We start from the raw sequence: 25533 nt of genomic DNA, 5'->3' as shown, positions 1-25533 counted from the left end.
CAATGTGGCAGTTAATGAAAAGTGCACTTTTGTAAACGTTCAATGAAGTTCAGAAAAATGGTAAGATTCTTGTACAAAAATATTTCTGAAAATTATTTGCACTAGATGCTGTTATCCACATCTCATTAAACTGGATGATACATTTCGCTGTGGCAATTCCGCTGTTTTAATGCTCGCAAAATATTGCTGCAACTTGAAATGAAATATGTCTCAGGATGTAAATGGACAGAAACTCTCGATGTATGACATTTTTGTGTTGTCATTACTGACAGTATTGTTTTTCATATTGGTGTCGAATATTACTCCTTTCCTACATCCTTTGTGGGGTAGGAGTTGTCTAAGTGGGGAACCAAGGGCTTTCGACTTGGAAGCGTGGACTGGTGACAACGTGTTACTTGTGGCAGTCTCCCCACTTTCACATATCTTATTCTTTCTTGGTCAGTTCTTTTCCGATCCAGATGTTATTACGTTTGAGAGGCACAGGTAGTGTTAAATTTTTCACATTCTTCAAGCCACTTCTCTTTTATTCACGTTAAATCCATTCTTCGAAGGATCAGACGTCTTCTATTTTCCCTCCGCTAAATTTTGAAAAGGGTTGATTGCCTACCATTATCTTAGAACAATAACCACCACCATCACCTTAATTTATTCGCTATTCGCTTTCAATGAGTCAGAAATTTTTCGCTGGAATTAATGATTACTTGGAGTATTTTGTAATTGTATTGTTCTCAGAACTCTAGAAAAGCTGAGATGTATCTCAGTACCACAAACAATATGACACATACACTGGTGACTTTTAACACGCTTTTTGTACTGAAAATGTTAAATATCTTATCTGCGAATTTCTTACACACTATGTTTCAAGGAAACAAATGACTTTCACCAAAGTAATCAGTGACACTAATATTACGCTTTTCATAACAAGTTTCTGAAGAAACGGAAAATGTTTTAAATTCGTTTTAACCTAGTTTTGTCCATGGGATTCATTTCCATAGGTTTAGTTGCGAAACTTGTGGGCATTGTCAGCAAGTTTATAGACGACTGAAATCTATTTGCAAAAGGAAGAAAGTTAAGGAACTGCGTTTCGAGTTGGTGACAGAGTACGGGTCATGTTGCTGTAGACTTCAGGTTTAGAGGATTAATGGTGATCGTTGTTTAAACTGGAATACACTAAATAACCATCACATATTAACTGCAATCACGATCAGAAAAGAACAAACTCCGATCCTTCGACGAATTAAGGCACCTTGATGAGGAAGTGAGATTATGATGACGAGTGGCTTCTGGAGATAGTGGGTTCGAACTCCGCTGTCGGTATCCCTGAAGATGGTTTTCCGTGTTTTCCCATTTTCGCACCAGAAAAATGTTGCGGCTGTACCTTAATTTTGGCCATGGCCGCTTCCTTCCCATTCCTTGCCCTTACATATCCCACCGTCACCGTAACACCTATCTGTATCGGTGCGAAGTAAATCAAATAAATTTTTCAGTTGACGGCCATGGGTATCTTGCGCATCTGGTTGTGATTTGATGAGACGTAGATACAGGGTGGCACATAGCCTACGCCTCTCGAATAACACCAAGATGTAAGAAGGCCCTCATTTTCAGAGACACGCAGGTCATATTTTGGTGTCAGCTTGAAAGACCCGAAGAAGACATCTCCGTAGGCCACACAATAAATACATTTTTCAGTTGACTCCCATGGGTACCTTGCGCAAGTGGTTGTGATTTGATGAGAGGTAGATACAGGGTGGCACATAGCCTACGCCTCCTGAATAACACCAGGATGTAGGTAGGCCCTCATTTTCAAACACACGCAGGTCATCTTTTGGTGTCAGCTCGAAAGACCCGAACAAAGCATCTCCGGAGGCCACACAGTATTATCTATATATCTAATTCCATTACTTACCGAACATTATAAAAAAATCCAGGAGTTTTAACGTCTCAAACTGCTTCATACGCCCTCAACCCCTAAGAACAGTGCGGAGAGGATTGGAACTGAATTGGCACGCCATCTATTGATTAGAAATACCACTACCTCTCCAATCCTGCTGGCCAACATTCTGAGAATGAAAATGTTTTGCACCCACAGGACTCGTACCTGTTGACTACGGTGCCTTAACGATCATGGCTACGAGGTCAACCAGAAAGTGAGGATCGTTAAATTATAAAGATGACAGACTCCGTAGACCTTCCAAACGTAATAACATGTACGAATCTGTGGCTAACTGGTTAACATGCTTCCTTTTGGTCAAACAACTCCTAGGTTCGATTTCTGCCTGAGTCAAGGATTGCAATTCTTCTTGGTTATTTCCTCCTGATCTAAAACTTAATATTCCTGTCACCTTCAAAATTACAGTTAATCCTAGATAGGCCCTCATTCTCACAGACACGCAGGTCATCCACTGGCGTCTGCTTGAAGGACCCAAACAAAACTTCTCTGAAGACCACACAACATTATTGATTTATCTAATTCCGTTACTTACCGAACATTATGAAAAACTCCAGTACCTGGCACATAAATTATGATGCAAAATGCCTCATTGGATTCGTCATCAGCTTGAAAACTGCAAAAAAAATACTAAAAGCACGAAATGTTTCTGTATTAATTGTTGTTGTTCTTCGAGTCATCAGTACATAGACTGGATTGATACAGCCCTCCATGCCACCCTATCATATGCCAACCTTTTCATTTCGACGTAACTATTGCATACTATATCTGCTTTAATCTTCTTGTCATATTCATACCTACCGTTCTTACCGCTTCAACTTTCTTCAGAAACCAACTGAACAATTCCTGGTTGTCTTAGGATGTGTACTATCTTTCTATCTCTTCTTCTCGTCAAATTTAGCCAAATCGATATCCACTTACTGATTCGATTCAGTACCTCTTCATTCGTTATTCAATCTATCCATCGCACCTTCAGCATTCTTCTATATAACACCACATTTCGAAAGCTTCTATTCTCTTCCTTTCCGAGCTAGTTATCGTCCATGTTTCACTTCCATACAATGCCACACTCCAGATGAAAGTCTTCGGAAACATTTTTCTGATTCCTATATCAATGTTTGAAGTGAGCAAATTTTCTTTTCTTAAGAAAGCTCTTCCTTGCTTGTGCTAGTCTGAATGTTATGTCCTCCATACTTCTGCCATCGTTAGTTATTAACAATGAAAATGTTGAGTCAGATAACACCCGTGAGTGATGGCTGTATCTCTCACACGATGTTTGCCTTTTAACTTAGGTGCTGAGAAGAAAATTATTTGAAAAATTCCACCCCTAAGTGGGTGAAACAGGTAAAACCAAACAGAACTAAAAATATTACATCTTTCGAAACCCGCTACCCGTACATTGTTGAAATTTCATATAATGGTTGCCCTTCTATATCTTAAATATAGTGGTATCCTCAAACATTCCCACCCCTAAAGGGTTCAAATGGGGGTCAGCTACAAGAACTAACCAAATCTGTTTTAATACAATGTATTTAAATTTAAGGGATGACCGCCTCTCTAGCGTAACGGTTAATACTATTAGCTTCCGTCGTCGGGAGCCCGAGTTCGATTCCCGGTACTCTCAGAAATCTAAGAATGACAGGAGAGCTGGTATGTGGTTAAAATGGTACGTGAACCTCACCTCCATTGGAGGAGTGCCTCAAAAGAGCTGCACCACCTCGGGATGAGGACACGAGTTTAAAAGATTCCAGTTCCCTCCCAACATCTGCTTCGTAGTATCTGTAAGAAATCGGGACTGTCTCTGTAGGTGGGATGCGTGGATTTGTGGAATGACTATTTCTCTCATGACAGCCATCCAATAGGCAACCAAATATTGCTGCTTGAGGCAACTAGTTATACCTAATAGCGTTAGGCTCAAAAGATAATATAATTTTGCCAAAATAGGTTGATAATTAAAAATACTATATTGAGCCTAGATTGGTAGATGGACTTAATCGTCAGCAGACCTACGATGACATACCATGGTGTTCCATATCCACACCAAGAAACTTGCCTCTAGCCAACATCATGTGACTACATTTTCGATGTTGCATAACTATAGAGATGTCATGAGTTCTGGTATTCCAATATAGTTTCATCGTTGGAAATAATAATAACAACAACAACAATAATAATAATAATAATAATAATAATAATAATAATAATAATAATAATAATAATAATAATTGATTTATTTCGTGTCAGAGTGTTGAGAAACTTAAAAATACATATAAGGTATTATATATACAAATAAAACAGAATACATTTTATGTCACAAAACATGTTTCACACAATGTCTGCCCAGAAATGGGCAACAGAAATTCCCTCTTCCGTGGCTTGAATCAAGTCTTGAAGTGTACAACGAACAGGGCAGGACTGACAGTCATACAGGTGTTGGGTAGTTTGTTGCTCCCCACAATCGCAGAAGTCTGACTGATCTTTCAGATAACCCCATTTTTTAAGGTTATCCTTGGATTTACCTACTCCACTCCTCAAACGATTAAGTGCCTTTCAGGTTGTCCATTCCAAATGATGACCAGGGGGTGGAGATTCAGAAGGCACCATCCAATCAGAAAGATGCTCCATTTTTGCTCGCCACATATCACAACGTGCTGTTCTTGCTGGTTTATCCAAGGCCTTGGAGACATTGAGGAAACTTTCCCTGGACTTCAGTCTTCTGGGTGGAGGTCGATGTCCAAATAACGGGTGGTTGCTTGTGAGATCCACCTTCGACCTCTCTTGCCTTGCAAACACTTCTCGCCGAATGTCTGGAGGAGAAATACCAGCCAAGCAGTAGAGTTTGTCAGTGGGAGTAGGTTTCAGACACCCAGTTACTATTCTACATGTTTCATTAAGGGCTGCATCCACCCGCTTCGTATGGGCTGACCTAAACCATACAGGACACGCATACTCAGCTGCAGAAAAACTCAGAGCAAGAGCTGAGGTTCTTAACAAAGTTGGATGGGCTCCCCATTTGCTTGAGCCAAGTTTACGGAGGATGTTATTTCGGGCTGAGACTTTCTGTCCAGAATTAACACAGTGTTTCTTGTATGTTAAGGTCCGGTCTAAAGTGACACCCAGGTACCTAGGTGTAAAACAATGCTCCAGTTCCTTACCCTCCCACGTCACGCACAGCTGTCTAGTAGCTTCTCGATTTCGAAGATGAAATGCACACACCTGGGTCTTAGTCGGGTTTTGCAGTAGCCGGTTCTTCTGATAGTACACTGAAAGTTCCTTAAGTGCATTTGAGAGCTGCATTTCAGTGGTTTGAAAGTCGTCGCACTGGACAGCTAAAGCCAGGTCATCGGCATAAATGAAGCTTCTTGTATAGGAAGGCCTTGGCTGGTCATTTGTGTAGATGTTAAAGAGGATTGGCGAGAGGACACTGCCCTGAGGAAGTCCGTTCCGTTGACCCCTCCACCTACTGCACTTTCCTTGGAACTCAACAAAGAACCGGCGATTCTGCAGGAGAGTTTCAACAATCTTCGTGAAACCATAGTCTCTGGTGAAGTTATAGAGCTTGGTGATCAAAGTTCTATGGTGCACTGTGTCGTATGCTGCTGTAAGGTCCACAAATACCACACCTGTGATTTTACGTCTTTCAAACCCATCCTCTATGTGCTGAGTTAAATTGAGCACCTGTGAAGTACAATTCCTTCCAGATCTAAAGCCTGCCTGTTCTGGAATAAGAAGGTGATCTACTTTAGATGTGAGGCGCTCAAGTAGGATCCTTTCAAATATCTTATATAGGTGACAAAGTAATGATATTTGACTGTAGCTCTTAGGATCTAATGGATCCTTACCTGGCTTCAAAATAGCTATCACTCTGGACTTCCTCCATACCTAAGGTATCTGTTTACTCTGCAGGCAATTGTTTAGAAAATCAACAACCCACTTCCTTGCTCTGGAACCAAAATGTTTTATTTGTTCCACTCTCATATCATCCAGACCTGTAGCCTCGCCATTTTTGGATTTGTTTATGGCTTTCTCTAATTCCTCTAGGGTGATATTATTAGTGAGGTCGCTAGACTCCTTATCTATTTGGCGTTCTATTTTAACTCTATTCATATAACCCCCTATTTTTCCATTGAGCAAAAGTTGATGAGCAATGGCATCTGGGGACAAATTGACGTGTACAGGGGCTTTTGTGAAGTCATTATTAAGCCTCTTTAAAAGTCGCCAGGCTTTCTGACTACTTTTAGACATGTCCAGCTCTTCAAGGGTAGATATCCAACGATTTCGTTTATCTTCCGCTAACATTGTTGTCAACTCTAGACCTTTCTGCACAGTCTCTTCGCCAAAGGGATTCGTCTCAAATAGATCAATGTATTCAGCCATCAGAGCTGAGGAATGCTGATTGAGTCCAGGAACATAATTCATTCGACAACCTCTGGGAATTGACTGTCTGGAGCTCTTGTTCACTGCATCTACAAACAGATCGTAGTCAGTCATAGAAATACCTATATCAGATACAGCATCTTCCAGATATGCAGTAAACTTGTTCCAGTCTGCTTTCTTAAAATTATATCGCCTGCGGAAAGGTACGCTCATAGGACGTACCGCAGCAAATACCTGACACATGATGGGTCTATGCTGTGTGTGTGGTATTGGGGTGCCGATGTTCTTTATACACTGCTGAGCAATTCCTTCGCTAACAAAGATTAGATCAGGGTTATAACCTCGTTGCCAACGCCCGCTGTTAAAAGAAGGAGGAAGTTTAACATCGTGTAACAGTAGCATCTGGTGGGTCTCAGCCCATTCCAGCACAGCCTCTCCATCTTCATTCTCATGTTCATATCCCCAGACGTTGCTTTGGCTGTTAAAGTCACCAATTACAATGTGGACGGCTTGATTGTCGAAATTCCTTGGTTTCTGGAAATGGAATGCAGAATTTGGTGGTTTATATATAGAGGAAACAGTGCAATGATTTAACTCAACTGTAAGGAGTTCTACGTCAGCACAGTCAGATATATCAGTGGATAGGACTGCTATACCAGGTTTGACAAATATTGCACTTCCATGCTGTTGACTTGGTCTCTCTACCACTAAACGCATGCCAGAAATTCTTGGCCTGCTCTGATTATTGTCTCGATGGGTTTCTTGTACACAAAGGACATCACAGCCATGTTCCTTACATAAATACTGCAAGAGTTCTTCTTTTACAAGGGACATTCCTTCGATGTTTATAGACATAATCGACAACTGTGGTCCTGAAAAGGACCTTTTTAAAATCATCTTTCAACGCTTCTGGAATGGAAGAATTAGCCGGTAGATATGTGCACTCTCTACCGTTTCCAGGGAGCACCGTCAGTCACAGTCTGTTTAATCAAAATTAACTGCACAATTTATTCTGTGGCTGCACACGTGGAGGTTTCTTCCGCGCTCCCCTAATAATAATAATAATAATAATAATAATAATAATAATAATAATAATAATAATAATAATAATAATAATAATAATAATAATCATATACACACATCATACATACATAATCATTATAGACCGTTATGCCTTTCAGCGTTCAGTCTGCAAGCCTCTGTGACTTTACTAACCACCACCGCAATCTTCTACTTGCAACTAGTACTGTGGCCTCATTTAGTTGTATATTTCTTATCTTTAAATCGTTATAAACTGAGTCTAAGCATCGTCGTCTTTAGTCTCCCCCTACTTCTCTTACCCTGCATAACAGAGTTCATTATTCTCTTGGGTAACCTATCTTCCTCCATTCAACTCACATAACCCCAATACCGAAGTTGGTTAATGCGTACAGCTTCATCCATCGAGTTAATTCCTAACTTAACCTTTATCTCCTCTTTCTGAGTACCCTCCTACCTTTGTTCCCACCTGTTTGTACCAGCAATCATTCTTTCATATCTGTAACTTCTAATTTATGAATGAGATATCCTGAGTCTACCATACTTTTACTTCCGTAAAGCAAAGTTGGTCTGAAAACAGACCAATGTCAAGATAGCTTCGTCCGGGAGCTAATTTTCTTCTTACAGAACACTGCTGATCGGAACTGCCAGCTCACTGCATTAGCTTTACTGCACCTTAATTCTCACTTACAATACTACCATCCTGGGAGAACACACATCCTAAATACTTGAAATTATCTACCGGTTCCAGCTTTGTATCACCAATCTCACATTCAAATATCGTCAATTTATTACCTACTGACTTCAATTTTGTCTTCTTCGAAAGGCTAAGAGTTGTAGGAAACACGTCCTTTAGGACATCATTACTAAAATTCAAGAATGCAGGAAATGTAACAGCAGCCCAGAAACCATTGAGTTCAACATCAGAAACTGCAGATTCCTGGTGCCAACATCCTACATTGCCAGACACCGAGCTCGATAACTGCAGTCACTTAAGTGCGGCCAGTATCCAGTATTCGGGAGACAGTAGGTTCGAACCCCACTGTCGGCAGCCCTGAAGATGCTTTTCCGTCGTTTCCCATTTTCGCACCAGGCAAACGCTAGGTCTGTACCTTAATTAAGGCCACGGCCGCTTCCTTCTCAGTCCTAGCCCTTTCCTGTCCCATCGTCGCCGTAAGACCATTCTGTGTCGGTGCGACGTAAAGCCAATAGCAAGAAAAAAAAAGAACATTGCCAGACATAGTAATGCAGCCAAAGTTATACACCAAAAATGACCCAGTCCAGACCATTGATCCACTAAAGGTTGACTTACTACAAATACTTCCCACAGTGTGCACTGGGAAATGAATATTTTAAGCTCTACTGGAATTGCACGTTATAAATAGAATAAAACTACGTCGTACAATACATCAGACATAATATTAACAGTCAAAAAGAACCAATTTGCACATTTGCTCATTGACATCACTGTCTCGATAAACCACAATATGCAACATAAGTGCAAGAATTCGATTAAAAAGTATACTCCTCTGACTATGAAAGTAGAGAGAATATTGATACAAGAGAGAGAGGCAATTACTCCTTTTCTCATTTCTACGACTAGTCTTATATCGTAATAATTTTCTGAAAACCTGAAGAGAGTGAAGCTCCCTATCCAAATTTACGACTTAGAAAAAGGCTGTAAATTTGAAGAACTGCGACATCGTCGGAACATTCCTGAATACGCAGCATATAATGAAATGATAACGAATATTTTTACTGTAAAATTCTCATTGCATATATTGTAAATTAATATAAATATGTAAATTATGACTGAGCAGTATTTCTTTTACTTAATGTATCCAAATACCGGCTTTATTACAACGGTAAAAGGTGTAAAACAAAAGATAATAATATCTAGTTGAAATTCTTTTAATTAGTAAAGATTCAAAGAGTTTAACAATGTTTCTTATGACTAAGTAGTCCCCAAGGGCATTTAGGTGTACCGTTTACTCAAATATCTCCGACCTCTTCTGGGACTGAAATCAGCATTTTCAGTGGAGGACGCCTACGTCTGAATGACTGTTAAAATGAATTTTGTAAGGAACTGTAGTTGCAGGGAAAAAATGGTAAAAAATATATATAACGAATATTTTAAAAGAACAAATTTTTAGAATTAATTAAATTGTAACCTAAGTGAAGTGACCATTAGGCGAAATATCGTATAACCGTTTAGCAGAAAATTTCCGATTAGCAAATGAAGAAAGGAACTCTCTGTAGAGATATCCCAACCCTTGTCTCGAGAGACTTGGTTAAATATGGTACACAATCTGTCATCCTGCTTTTAAGCCCAAATTGTGTGTGAAATGATTGATATCTTTATGCCCTATGGGTACTGAATTAATCACATCTGGACGAAGAACATAGTCTTGAATGATGATTGATTCATGCTTGGGTTTAACGGCTAAATGAGTAACTAATCCATCTTGCGAATGTAGATGGTCTGAGTTCTATGAAATTTCTATTTCCATGTACCAGGGTAGGGACTCATCGGAGCAAATCATCCTGAGAAATTTACTCATTATAGTTATCTATTGGTTTATCTAGTCTATAAACTTAATTTCATTGTCTAGAACTTCTTCTTATCCCGGCTTTGACATCCTCTCAGATTTTTTTGAGCCCTTCAGCCAGCGTCTTCTTATGATTTTGGTGTAGAAGCCCTCTCCGTCGTTTGGGTTTTGATTCAATCTTAAAACTAAAGCATGTCCTTAATAGCTATCTACATTTTACCCTGTCATTAATTCTATGTTCTGAGATACCACCCTTTATTCTAAGAAGGAAATCTCAATTGGGACTTAATTTCTAGAACTACTTGGCGGTTCCCTGTTTGGAGAACCAGAATTCAAAATACTCGAACCCTTTGTGGTACGCAAACGTATCAGACTTAATTTCAGTTTGTAGAACTTCTTCTTATCCCGGCTTTGACATCCTCTCAGATTTTTTTTGAGCCCATCACCCAGCGTCTTCTTATGATTTTGGTGTGGAAGCCCTCTCCGTCTTTTGTGATTTGATTAAATCTTAAAACTAAAGCATTTCTTTCTTTAATAGCTATCTACATTTGACCCTGTCATTAATTCTACGTTATCTACCATATCTACCTTTGAAAATTGTGTTCGGTAGCCCGTACTATGTGCACGCCCTCTGTTTACACTTCTCTCATTGCTCTGTGAGCATTAGGTTTACCTGTTAAATTAATTAAATGCGAGACAGATTCTCCACAAATTTTAATTGGCTTTATTGCTACGATTTATTGTTACATATTTCTTGTTATACTGCTTAGATAATGAATTAATTGTTTTATTTGTACTTAACTGATAAAAGAGCAGGAGTTGAAGTTAATAAATTGTGTTTATTTGGGGATTTTGATTTGCCACGTGACTACTCAGTTGAACCCTGAGGCCCTACCAGTTTCTTAAACAACCATATTCTGTAATAATAATAATAATAATAATAATAATAATAATAATAATAATAATAATAATAATAATAATAATAATAATAATACTGAGTTACAAGATTTTTTCAAGGCTTTTAGTTTCGATGGGTGATTGTAATGTAGTTTTGCCTCCTGTTTGTGAATCTGAAATAAACTTTTAAGAATCACGTAAGGTTTTTACAGAATTTTAAATTATTTACTTAACCTATAATATCACTTACAGCGAAGTTTGAGAATTAAACGCCAGTAAAGTAAATTTAACTAACTTAAAATAAAAATAATTCAGAAAACAATTTATTATTTACCTTGTTTGTGAACATTTAAAATTAAATTCTATAAATGGCAAGTCCAGGATGCAATTTTCATGACTTAAACTCTCTTCCTTTTGCTGCGGAAGTGTGATCTTCGTGATCATCTGACGTGTTGAAACACGGGATTGCCCCTCTTCATAGACCAGCAGTAGTCAGCTAACATCACGGCATTACACCTGCCCTGATAACGTGTTTCTATCTTTCATGACCTGGTGGAACCGCTCACCATGTTCTTCACTAAAATCTCCTAAGTTTTCAGGTATCGAATCATACTTATTGGTGACGTGTAAGAGTACAGCTTTGATATTGTGTACGGTTCCATCGATAAATAACCTCCATTCATTCTTGTTGTATGTAATTCCGTATTTTGATACTACTCCCTCAATGTTCTTACAGTAAACAAGAGGACCCTCTTCAGTAAAGTACACACAAAATTCTTCTTCTCTTGTTCGGTACCAGGAAAATGTTGTACCTGGAGCTAGCAGACTTTTCTCCTTTAAACGAGAACCCAGTATTTATGACAACTCCTTTGAGAGACTCAGATCTTTTACCAAGTCGTTTAGTTCACATTGAGTAAACAACTCTGGTTGTAGCTCTTCTGGGGTTTCACGATTTCATCGCTGTCACTAGAACCAGACGATGATGATGATGACGATGATGATTGCAGGGTTGCTGGTGGGTTACGCACAGGAAGATCAGGTCCATGTGGTACAGGTTTGATAGCTGATTTCAGGTTTGGATATGCAATGCTTTTAATATTTTTCTTGTTATGGCCTTCAACTTTTATCTTACAAAAATAACATTCATCGGTGTGATTTGTTTGCTCTCTCCACGCCATCGGAATTCCAAAAGGTAATTACTTCTGTTTCCCCTGTGTACCATTTTCTTAATCCCGTAACACACGTATGACACACGCTGTGCGGCGCACACTTTTTATCTTGGTCAGCTAACTTGACACCGAAATATGCCAGGTAAGCTTTCTTTACGAATGAGGTTATGTTCTCTCTTCTCGATTTCAAAGTCAATGAGCCACAAATGAAACAAAAGGAGTTGGGATTGTTCACACACTGTCGTCTTGAGGAACTCGGCATTTGTAGACCTATTTGCACTTGCAATATGTATTAAATAGCTATTTAGAGCACGTTTCCAAACGAAACGAAACCAGTTGCAATGTTCCTCGGTAAACATAGACATCAGACTATCGATTTTACCGCAATTGATCGTTTTCGATTACTCTAATATACATATTTTATCGGTCAGTGCACATTGTTACGCGCGAATTTAAAAAAGAAAAATTAGGTAATTACATAAAAACTGTGGGTGTTACAGGAAATTTGATACCATATTTGTAAACAACTCTAAAACGTTATCTAAATACACCCATTTTCATGTAAAGCCTGAAAATGATGTTACCCAGTGTAATGATATACACTGGCGAAAATTGAAATCCCGAAAACAATAAGTTGTGCTAGATAAACGAAATACGGGAGGCGTACTTGCACATCTAAAAGACGATTCCTATCCATTTTTTGCGTGCTAGATGACGAAAAGTGGTGCTAGTAGTGCCACTAGGATCTTACAAATCATGTTTGCTTTAAATACGCGCTGGATACTTCGTAAGCGTTAGTCATCGTCTGGTGTTGACGTTGTGGGGTAGGTGTGTGTCAAGCATGCCTTTAAGGGGTCGAAGAAGGCAATAACAGCAGCTTACTGAGTTTAAACGAGGCCGTGTAATACTTGGCAGCGGTGTATCCACAGTGCATCAGTGTTAGCAACAATATTCACGGGAAGGCACTGTCGCAAGGAAACCGCGCTCTGGCCGCACATAGGCCACTACACAGAGGGAAGACCACCGTATTCACCACACGGCTGTGGTCGATTGTACTGCATCTGTAGCAGCTATTGCAGCTTCACTTGTCACCAGAGTAACACAGCAAACTCTAAAAAGTCGATTACTTGAAGGACACATCCAAGCCAGATGTCATGTAGCATTCATACCATTCACTCTGAATCACTGCCATCTCCAACTTCAGTGGTTATTATTATTATTTCGTATGGCATGAGGATACATTGTTACAATTTGGTTATTAACTATATTTATACATTTGAGCTCATCAATATCTGCATTGCTGCTAAAGCTGAATGTCCAGTTTTGTTAGCCAACTCACAGCTTCATCACTGGCCTCGTGGATATCCTTTATTGTCCCACTGAATCTTCGGAGTGGGCACTCCGTGACGATATGTTGAACGGTCTGAGGCACATCAGAGCAGTCGCAATAAGGATCGCTGGTAATCTTCCACTTGTGTTTCCAGAATTTGCATCTGCCATGTTGAGTTCTGATCCGATTAAGTGATGACCAGATTTTTCTGGGTAAGTTGAAACCAGGAGGTTGCATAACTGGATCCGAAATTAGACCTAATCTGTCAGGGTTTGAAGCTGCCCACCCATAGCGCCAGGCAGTGTTAGTATGAAATTCATCTTGGACTAGCCTCTTTCCTAGTAACCAAGAAGGTTTCCTAGATTTCAGCCTGAGATCTTCACGTAGGCAGTCTTGATGTATTGGTAGAAGAGGATTGTCACAGCATTTAACCCATTCTTTCTTCTGTGCCATTTGTCTTCGGAGATGAGAAGGTGGAATATTTGAAAGAACTGATAACCACTCCAAAGGTGTGGATTGGATGGTTCCTGATATATCCCTCATTGTATCGTTTAACTGAGTGTCTATCATCTTTGTATGGGCACTGTTGAGCCATACTGGGCAGCAGTATTCGGCTACTGGGTATACTAACGCAAGTGCTGTAGTTCGGAGGGTGGATGCAGATGGGCCCCAGCTTGTTCCTGTGAGTTTGTGCAGGATGTTATTGCGGGTTTTGATCTTGGCAGATGTTTTGCGTACATGTTCGCTGTAAGTCAAAGATCGATCCAAGGTAACGCTTAGATATTTTGGATGAGGATTGAACTTCAGTATATGACCTCTGAATTGAACCTGAGGGGCATAATTAGCTTGTCTGTTGCTCAAAGGAAAGCAGCTGACCTCTGTTTTTGTTATGTTTGGTTTCAGTCGCCAGGTTTTAAAATAATTATCAATTCTGCAGAGATCTTTAGTGAGTGGGGTTTCTGCTCCAGCAAAATCACTAAACTGGGCTGCCAAACAGATGTCGTCAGCGTATATAAACTTCCTAGCATTAGTTGAAGGTAGATCTGCTGTATATACGTTGAAGAGTAATGGGGCCAATACCGATCCCTGTGGTAATCCGTCACTCAGTTTGTAAGTTTTACTTATGTTGCCATGTAGGTGTACTTCAATCATTCTATTAGCCAACATATTATTCAGCAGGGTGGCAAGCGTCTTACAAGGGATTAACTTCAGGAATTTGAGGATCATTCCTTTTCGCCAGACTGTGTCATATGCTGATGACAGATCTACGAACACTGCTACGGTCTTCTTTCGATCTTGAAATCCCCTCTCAATATGGGTGGTTAAGGCTAACACCTGGTCGGTACAGCTGCGGCTTGGTCTGAAGCCAGCTTGTTCAAGTGGTATGTGCTCTAGGATTTTGGCTGAGATTCTATTGTATATTACTCTCTCCGGTAGTTTGTAGCAGACACTTAAAAGGGCTATGGGTCTGTAATCTTCTGCATTGTCTCCACTTTTCCCTGGTTTAAGGATTGCTACTATTTTTGTTCTTTTGAGTATTGATGGTAGTTGTCCAACATGTAAGATATTGCTGTAAAATTTGGCAAGCCATTCGGTTGTTCGGGGGCCACAATGTATAAGGAATTCTGGGTATATTCCATCCAATCCGGCTGCTTTTCCTGACTTTATTTCTTTTAGCGCAGTTGAGATCTCAGTGGTGTCAAGCTAGGGCTTATTGGAGGGCGGAGTGGAGATCTGTTGTGCCGTTTCTGATTTGGTGACAGTGATGCCCGGAGTACGGTAAGGAGTAGTTCAGGAGAAAACTTGGATCTAACCTGTCAGCGACGTCGACACACTGGACCTACACTAGGAGTTATGGTCTGGGGATCGATTTGCTTTGACGACAGCACTCCCGTCGTTATCCGAAGCAACTTCACAGCGGATTTGTGCGTTAGGCTGGCTAATGAACCGGCTGTGTGGGCATTAATTCGTAGTATTCAAGGGTTACTTTCCAACGGGATAACGTTCGTCCTCATACTACCGCTGTAACCCAACGTGCTCTACAGAGCGTCGACAAGTTACCTTGGCCTGCGAGATCACCAGACGCTCGCCCTTTGTACGCGTATGGGAGAATATGTGACGACAAATCCAGCGTCATCCAATATCAGCATTAACCGTTGCTAATTTGACTGACCAAGTGCAACGGGCGTGGAACTCCGTCCCACAAAATTACGTACAGTACATCATCTATGCGACACAATGCATGAACGTTTGCAAGCTTGCATTCAAAATAGTGGTGACTTCAGTGGTTATAAATATACCACCATGTACGTGTTTTCTTTTATTTACTTGAACTTCTGACCTGGACACTTTAATTAAATAAAGAGTAAATTGCTTAGCCTAAATTACATTCCTCCAAACTGTTATATTCTTGGGGTTCGGAATTCATTTTCCGCCAGTCTAGTTATGTAGTTAAACACGAGCTTGCACAGGAGCCTTATTTGTAAAGGCTACGGTATGAATAGTCATGGCGAATAGTGTCTAGTTGGATTACCAGCAGATATTGAAATTAGTTAGCCTGATTAGTCGTAGTGTTTGAACTTCTTGATCGGACAATCTGTTTTTCACATCGGCCGCATCTTTTGTTGATCTCATGAGCCTGATTTAATTTCCCTCTAGCTTTCAGTTCTAGCTATCCTAGTTGAGAATCGAACCGAGGGCCTGTGAATAAGATAAAGCTGTAGTTTTATAAACTGTAAGGCTCATTTAACCTTCTTCTACTGCACACAGTGAGTAAATAAAATCAACAATGCGTATAAGAATAAGTCAGCATGGAAAGAATTGAGCAGTAGAATCCAAAACCCATATTACGTAATCAGGGTATATTATTCATATAACCCTTTGAGTCCCAAAGGTAAAGAATATGAAAAAAATGAAATCTATGTCCTTAATGGCTTTAAATGACACTCAAATAAGACACACATGGAATATTTTCAAAATAGAACAATTCTAAGTCACCATTTTATTCATGGTACTCTGAAGTACCCTCAGTTCACTAGTGACTGGGAACACAATATAGCAGTTGACCTTTTAAGTACAGTCAGTCCTCTGGTCACCCCTTCCATAAAAGTACATGAAAACTGCTGAAGGTCAAACAGTTTTACTAACAATATTCTCAAAATGAATGAGAATCAATACTAATGGTATAAAATTCGCAAACCATTATAAATGAACATAATAAAGAAGAAGTAAAATGAAAGCAACCAATCCGTCATATAAAAATGCCAAATGGGAATGTTCGAAGTGTTCTACACGTCTACTTGGTGGAATTTCACAAAGCAGTTCTTCTCGTTAACACAAATACCTCTTTGACACTTTGTAGTGACTGCCTTGAAACTGTGGACGTGACTGCACCTACTTCTTACTGCACACCTCATATTGCCAACAAACCTCCTCAAAATTAGGCCAACGAATACTGGTTTCCCATTCTGACATCTTTTGGGACAGAGTGCTCCATGTTCTTTCCTTTTGCAGGCAGGGATGGAGGTGACCCAAGTTTTATCAAGGAATTCCTCTTGTTTTTGGTATTTTTTATTGACAAAAGTTATTTCGCCACCATCCTTCGAAACTGGAGGACCGTTGTCTCACCGAACATTTGACAGTAAATTATATAGGCATTTACACACATGATGTCAAGAAAACCAAGAAGAGCCTCAGCCATCATTTCTTCCACTTCCTGTCAACATCATGCAGGGTTCTAAAATGGTCCTCAAGGTTACCTCCTCCCATGGACAGATTGTAGTCATATACAAGTATTGAACATGCTGCAATTTGTTTGGATCCATCTTTCCGAGTTCGTTGTGCATAAATTTGTTCTTATCTTTTTAATTGGATGCAAAATGTACAGATTTGTTGTGCCACCTGAAGAAGTCCAAACCAGTATTAGAAAATCCGTAATCATACCCTCTTCTTATCATGCTCTTCACAGTTTTAGAGTTTTTGTACAACCCTGTCTGTAAGATCTTTCTGTGCTACATGCCAAGGTCTATTATAGTTTCAGCCTTTCTAAAATTTCTTGTTGAGATAAAACCACCCTCTCACCTAACCTGTGCTTTCCAAACTCTTCATCAAGATCCTCATTCTTCTCCTGATACATTTGAAATGAGAGAATGAATCCATTCTGGCCAGCTAAACACCAGAGTTTGTAATCCCACTTGATGGGTTTGTCAGAATTGTACTGTTTTTGAGAACTGCGTCATTTGAATAACACAACAGAATCGCCAACACTTACTTATCATTCACATGAATATACGATATGATCTCTTGAAATCTTGTCCTCGCCACTGTATCCGCAACTAAATCCACACCAACGTCTCTAGCAGATGACCAAAATTTTTTGTAAGACGGTAATCTCTGGTAACCCATCATAAAGTTAAGACCAAGAAATTCTATGAGCACACTGTCCTCATTTCTTCTGTCTGGACCACGTGTTTTACACACAGTCTTATCATCACTATTGCAATCACTCGCATCATATAATTATCCATTATCTGTTATACCCGCCAGTAAATCGCTAATATCATCCACTGTTCTTACGCTTACTCATGATGTCCTGTTATAGAGTTCATGTATATTTAACACAACACAAAAACACAGCCTGCAGCAGTCGCATCTGATCAACATAAAAAACCATGGTTACCAAAGAAAACAACAAACATGGAACTCCTATAATTCTGTCGGTTCTTAGAAGTACCTACTATATTTCAAAGAATAAAAGCTAGTTAAAGTGACTCTACAGCACGCTAACTATTTAATTGCATATTCTACAATGTCCCACACAATAATATGAAAAGTAATTACATATTCCTGGCTTCCATGAACTAGAGGGAAACGAAATGTCAGTGCTTGGATATCAGATGAAAGTTGGAGTAACCCAAACTAATTTAGTGCTTCTCTCTGGTGTCTTTATTACGAATAACACCACCAAAGTCACTATAATGTCTTCTGCAGGTACTGGAGAGTACCCAAAAAACACAACACAACTGGCCTTGCCTACTATAGTTTTATATATTACTAAATATGAGCCGGTACTTGAAAGTACCTGCAGAACACAAAGAGTTATAATAATCGGTATATCACAGAAATCATAAACATTGATTTGTTAATCGAAGAATTGATACAAATTTACTTCCAGCAGTCTCAAGAGCTTTTTCTCAAAAATCGTTTAAGCCTCATGAAAATACAAGATTATCCCGCAAATTAATTAATAAATGTCTATGTGGTAGCCTTGTATTTACAACGTTATGTCATTGTAATTATATTGCATTACATGTAAGGGATTGTATATGCTTCTCGGAAAATTTAGAACGAATTTCTACGTGATCGCTTTTAATTATGTTATTTTCTATCCGTAATAATTTTTGACGTGTTATTTGCGTTAATGCTACTTCGTCTTCTCATTATTCTTTCGTATCATGAAATTTCTTGTTTTGATAAAATTTCTTGTAATATTTTGTGTGGAAGTATTTGTTGTAGTCGTTTTGTTATGATATATTAAGGCATGCAATGTAATATTTATTTCATTTTATATATTTGCATTCTGGAGATAGGGGGTTCTAATTCCCACTGTAATTAGCCCTGAAGATCGTTTTCCGTGCTTTCCCATTTTTACACTAGGCAAGAAGCTGGGGCTGTACCTTACCCTTGGCCACTACCTTCTCAATTCTTGCCATTTTCCATCCTTCCATAATGGAAAATCTTCGATGTGTTGGTGCGACGTTACACAAGTAGTAGCCTATTTCATGTACAATTGTAAGCGGGCATTGCTACTCGTACATATATTTATCCCAAATGAAATGTATTTGTTAATGATAATTTTTTATTTCTTAATTTGTTTAATATAAGGTAGAAACACAATGCTTCATTTCCATTGTGTAGCATTCAACAGTACATGACGTGGAATTCAACTTTAATGTACTTTAAGATGTGGGATGTAAAGTTTTCTTGCTGTGTAGATTTTCCAGTCTACCTGTATCGTTGGTCTCAAACATCTGAATGCAAAAAAGAAAAAGAAACTGGAGACTAACGTTTTCTTGGATGCTATTTGGGAGCCAGAACTTGTGTAAACTTGAAGCTGGGAGAACGGAGGGCAAGAAGAAAGAAAAAAGAACTCTTGCGGTTTTCTGAGAAATGAGGAAAGTGCCGAAGTCCCCCTTGAGGCATTTTGAGCGAAGCAGAGTTGAGCTAGATATGTTGGTATATTTACACCCCCGCAGGTGCCATTAAGCTCCTTCACTACTACCTACTTTCTCCATCCAATCGCTAGCTTTTTGTAATACAGGGTGTTCCTTTTTAATGGTAGTAATCTTGTAAAAATATTAAACAGGAGAAAGCCAGAAGTAATAAAAGTTGATGACTTGAAACTCGACTCGTTACACGAAACTTTCCGGAACTCGACTCACCTTTAGAAAGATGAAAGCGGGAACGACCTGCTAGGATTAAGAGCTACCAGTAACGGATGCCATTCTCATCAATGACATAATGACCAGACGTGGGCAGACTGTTAAGAATAGGACAAGAACTCAGAATAGAGTGTAGGAACCTGTGGTGTCCGCAATACGTGATTCGTTTGGGAAATGTATCTGTACTTTCGGTGATAGTGTAAGGCAATTATGAAGCATCAAAAGGCAATTTTACTCTCACTTAAGATAGACAGAATATAATTAACTTTATTGGTTTTACGTTTCACTGTCTACTTTTACGGTTTTTCGAGACGATGAGGTGCCGGAACGTAGTCCCGCGGGAGTTCTTGTACGTGCCTGTAAATCTACCGACACGAGGCTGACGTATTTTAGCACCTTCAAATATCACGAGACTGACCCAGGATCGAACCTGCCAAGTTGGATTCAGAGGGCCAGCGCCTCAAGCATCTGAGTTACTCAGCCAGGAAAAATTAGAGGAAGATCACTACAATCCAGAATTTCGGTTTTTGACAGGGGACTAATTGTGGAGACATTTGTATGGTTAACAGTCCTATGTCCTTAAGTATGTCAAAATGCTCTTCCTATCCATTATTTTCCTTGAGACTGGTCACGCCTACAGCTACATATGGATATGCAATCTTCGTTGTGTTCAGGTTTGTTTACATGTGTGCAAAGGAAAATGAAGCTTACCGTACTGTACTGTAGAATTGTGTACCTGCGCGACATATTTATGCACTCCTGCAGTGTATTACATTTAAGGCTCATTTTCCTTTACACATTCCTATAGGAAAATGAACACAACTAACTTTGTCCTGAGGGACATCGTATCAATATATGGCTGAGAGGCGTGACGACTCCAAGCGAAATTATGGATTTGGAAGAGCGTTGTGACATACGAGATATTGTTTCTTCATCGACGGTAACACCCATACTTATTTATTTTCTTAATCTTTTTGTCCATCTGAGCATTTATATTGCTTATGTTATTGCTTCCTTCTCTTACAAAATTCCCTTCATCTTGTAACTGAATTTTCCTTGCATTCTTCTGTCCAGGGTTTTGTTTTCCAATTTTCAGTCTTTATACAAGTTGATGATTGTCGACTAGATTTCGTAAATCTGTCGTTCACAGTTTCACATGTGATACCAATCTACTGCAGGTCTCTTTCAATTTCAATTAAACAATTTCGTTCTTGACTTTCAGTAAGAGGGAAAGTTTGAGAATTATTTTGGTCTTTCTATTATTGATCATTCTGAGAATGTGACTCTAGAATTTAAACCGCCATATTGATTGTTGAATATTCAATTCGAAGGCTGGTTTGATCTTCAACAACACCACCATCAGTAGTCATAGAAGTTCCGCGAGAGACTTAAGAGGCATACTAGGGAGATGAATAGTGAAATACTGTAGTTTCCCGCTGCTTTCCTCGCCGAGCCAGAAGTTGCTAATACATATCAGTTTCCATGTCCACTGAAATGCACGCGCCAACCGACATTATGACCGATATTTTCGTATAAATTCTGGCTCGGTAGGAAAAAACAACGCGAAACTACCCCAGTCCTCATTTCCCTAGCATTTCTTTTCAGTGATGCCATGGTCTTGTGAGGCAGCAGACGGCGGAGCTGTCGAGGATAAAGCGAGCCATCGAGCTGAATACTCAACAAACTGATTATTATTTACTATCGCTAGACCCTAGAATTTCAGGCAATAATACATTAGAATGCAAATTAATTTGCTTATTACAAAGTGACGTCTAGCCTGCTCTTCTGCACTGTGATGAGAGTAATAAACTCTGGGAACTCTGATGGACCGTATCCCGAAATTTGTATGCAAACCTTCTAGCATAACCGTTGTGCAGGCTAGTGTATACTTGTTACGCGCTTTAGTAAGATTGTATTCTAATATATTAGGCCTAGCGCCAGAAAGACGTGACTTCTAATCATTACGTACCTATTACCGAGTAAGATTTCTCGCTCCATGGCTAAATGGTTAGCGTGCTGTCCTTAGGTCGCTGGGGACCTGAGTTCGATTCCTGGCAAGGTAGGTAGTTTTAAACATAAATGGTTAATTCCACTGACACGGGGGCTAGTTGTATATGTCGTCTTCATCATAATCATCATCATCATCATCATTTCATCCTCATCAGGACACCTACGGGTGTCAAATCAAAAGACCTGAATCTGGCGAGCCGATCTTGTCCTCGGACACTCCCGGCACTAAAAGCCATACGCCATTTCCTTTCATTTTTTTTTTTTGCCGAGTGGGGTGGCTACGCATGCGAATGCGTTGCGGTTATTAAGGGAAGCTCTGCATTCGGAAGATGCGTGGGTTCGAAACCCACCGTGTGTTGTCCTAAGAGGTGATTTCTGTGGTTTCCTATTTCCACATCCGCTTAAATTCCTATTCATAGCCGATTCCTTCCAACTCCTTACCCAATTTCATTCACTATTATTCATTTCATCTTCATTAGCTCCTCAACTTAGGTTGGCGTCAGGAAAGGCACCCGGTGGTAGAAACATACGATATCAATTCCTCTCACCTCGTCTCCGAATCCGTATTACGAAGCTGGACTAAGGGGTAGAAAACATACTTAATTATTTATAAATTAAGGCTCATGACCCTCTCCTACAGTTAGAAACATTCTTGATTACGTGCTGGACAGTTTCAGAAGATCTGCTCCCTGAATATATTGACAATGTACTGGCCTACTGTTCAGAGAGCTCCGGTTTCTATTCATAGCCGGGCCGAGGATTTAACCGTGTCTGGGTAATTCATCTCGCCCGGGGAGTCGATGTTTGTGATTATATTATACTTTTCTACATAGAAACAGGCAAAAGTAAACACAACCATCCCCATAAAATTGACCTCAGAAACGAAGTATTCGGCTCCGTAGATGAAAAGGCTGCGTACCGGCCTTTAGTTTAGGGTTTACGGTTCATTGCTCTATCCCGGGTACTGGATAATTGTGTTTGTATTAATGTACTAATTCCAATATCTTACATACAATTACTAAGGAAACACTTGGCCTTAAAAATTTTACCTTTTAACTAAATGTGCACATTAATTCAACTGTACTGCAAGCAGAATACTACATTTTTATTGGATAACTAGCTGATGTACCCGTGCTTCGCTACGGGATTCTTAGAAAGACTGACTTGGTGGTTTTCCTAACTGAATTCGACATAGGTCATTACAAAAACGTCAGTAGGAATGTAGCGAATGAAGGCAATGTTATCATATAAAATACTCGATCAAATGAAAAACCGCACACTTTCTCACTTTCAACGAACAGTACTACGGTGCCGACCTAACAGTCCAAAGTTCCAGAGCTGGAATAACCAGGTCGCAGACTGCCGTGAACAGTCCTCTGCCATTATTCCGTTAAATATGCACACTACTCATTCCAATCAGTGGCTCAGAGTAGGGATTGTATAGCTCGAATACTATGATGAACCAGTGTGTTACGTACCAGATATATCAGAAAATGTATGAACCAGAGGAATGGCATGCTAAAGAAGAAAGTTATCTTACACCCCAGCTACTTTCCGCCAATAAACAGGCAGGCTGTTAAAGTCGGTACGACCAGGCGAGTTGGCCGTGTGGTTAGGGGCGTGCAGCTGTGAGCTTGCATCCGGGAAATAGTGGATTCGGACCCCACTGCCGGCAACCCTGAAGACGGTATTCGGGAGATAGTGGGTTCGAGCCCCACTGTCGGCAGCCCTGACGAAGGTTTACCGTGGTTTTCCATTTTCGCACCAGGCAAATGCCGGGACTGTACCTTAATTAAAGCCACGACCGCTTCCTTCCACTTCCTAGACCTTTCCTATCCCATCGTCGCCATAAGACATATCTGTGTTGGTAAGACATTAAGCAAAAAAATGGTATTCCGTGGTTTCCCATTTTCACACCAGTCATACCAGGCTGTACCTTAAAGCCAAGGCCGCTTCCTTCACACCACTATTCATTTCCTATCCTATCGTCGCCATAAGACCTACCTGTGTCGGTGCGACGTCAAGCAAATTTAAAAAACCGCGGTACGCTGCAGTAATCCTATCTATCGGGGATGAGAGGAAACAGAAGACAAAAGCACATCACAACAAACAATGGTCAATGTAATGTTATTGTTGATAAAGTTTATGAGCTTTCTATATTGCAGGCCTTCACATTAGTTTTCTTTCGACTCTGTGATATTAGGATGTCTTACAAAGTTATTTATATCGTAGACTGTAGTTCCTTATTCTCAGACTTTACATACCGATTTTTCACTAAATTCTGTTTACCCATTTTCTCGTGACTCGGCGCTGATACGGACTTAGTAACAAAAAATCCAAATTCATTAATATCTCCGATTATACACGGTACGGTAACAATGTATAAGACATAAGTGATCGGAAATTTAATAACTTCTTACATAACTACTACTAACTTACGACATAACTAAAGTTATGTTAGTTATGTAGTATTTATCGATACGACCACTAAAAACATAAATAACTTTTTTGAGAATTACATTAGAGGCCTTCCCCTAAACTACCATTTTACTCGGCGTGAATAAAATAATTTATAGCCGAGCTTGTAGTGGTTCATCACCCGACATCACATACCGATTTTCATTAAATTCTCTTCAGCCGTTTTCTATTGATGCGTGTACAATCGTACATACATAGAGACAGACAGACGGACGGACAGACAGACAGACAGACAGACAGACAGACAGACAGACAGACGGACGGACGGACGGACGGACGGACGGACGGACGGACGGACGGACGGACGGACGGACGGACGGACGGACGGACGGACGGACGGACGGACGGACGGACGGACGGACGGACGGACGGACGGACGGACAGACAGACAGACAGACAGACAGACAGACAGACAGACAGACAGACAGACAGACAGACAGACAGACAGACAGACAGACAGACAGACAGACAGACAGACAGACAGACAGACAGACAGACAGACAGACAGACAGACAGACAGACAGACAGACAGACAGACAGACAGACAGACAGACAGACAGACAGACAGACAGACAGACAGACAGACAGACAGACGTTATGGAAAAGTAAAATATGCATTTCCTTGTTACTGTGGACATGACAGAAACAGAAATACCATTCATTTCAAATTCTGAGCAATATACAGGCAAAACTCTTATTTTATATATATAGATTACATTACAGGCCTTCCCCTAAACTACCATTTCACTCAGTGTGAATAACATTATTGTTAGCCTAGATTATAGAGACCTATTCCCCGACTTTGCATACCAATTTTCGTGAAGATACGACCACTAATAAAATAAATATTTCATAATTAAATTTTAGGCCTTCCCCTAAACTACCATTTTTCTCAGCGTGTATAGCCTATATTGTAGCGACTTATTTCCCATCTTTGTCTAGCGATTTTCATTAAGACACGACCACTAATAACATAAATATTTGAGAATTAAATTTCAGGCCTTCCCCTAGACAACCATTTCACTCAGCGTGATTAAAATAATTTATAGCCTAGATTGTAGCGGTTCATCATCCGACTTTACATTCCGATTTTCATTAAATTCTCTTCAGCCATTTTCTCTTGATGCATGTACAGACAGACAGACAGACAGACAGACAGACAGACAGACAGACAGACAGACAGACAGACAGACAGACAGACAGACAGACAGACAGACAGACAGACAGACAGACAGACAGACAGACAGACAGACAGACAGACAGACAGACATTACGGAAAAGTAAACAATGCATTTTC

Source organism: Anabrus simplex, chromosome 1, assembly GCF_040414725.1.
Source record: "Anabrus simplex isolate iqAnaSimp1 chromosome 1, ASM4041472v1, whole genome shotgun sequence".
Lineage (NCBI taxonomy): Eukaryota > Metazoa > Arthropoda > Insecta > Orthoptera > Tettigoniidae > Anabrus > Anabrus simplex.
The sequence above is the reverse complement of the archived record's forward strand: the minus strand, read 5'-3'. Positions refer to the sequence as shown.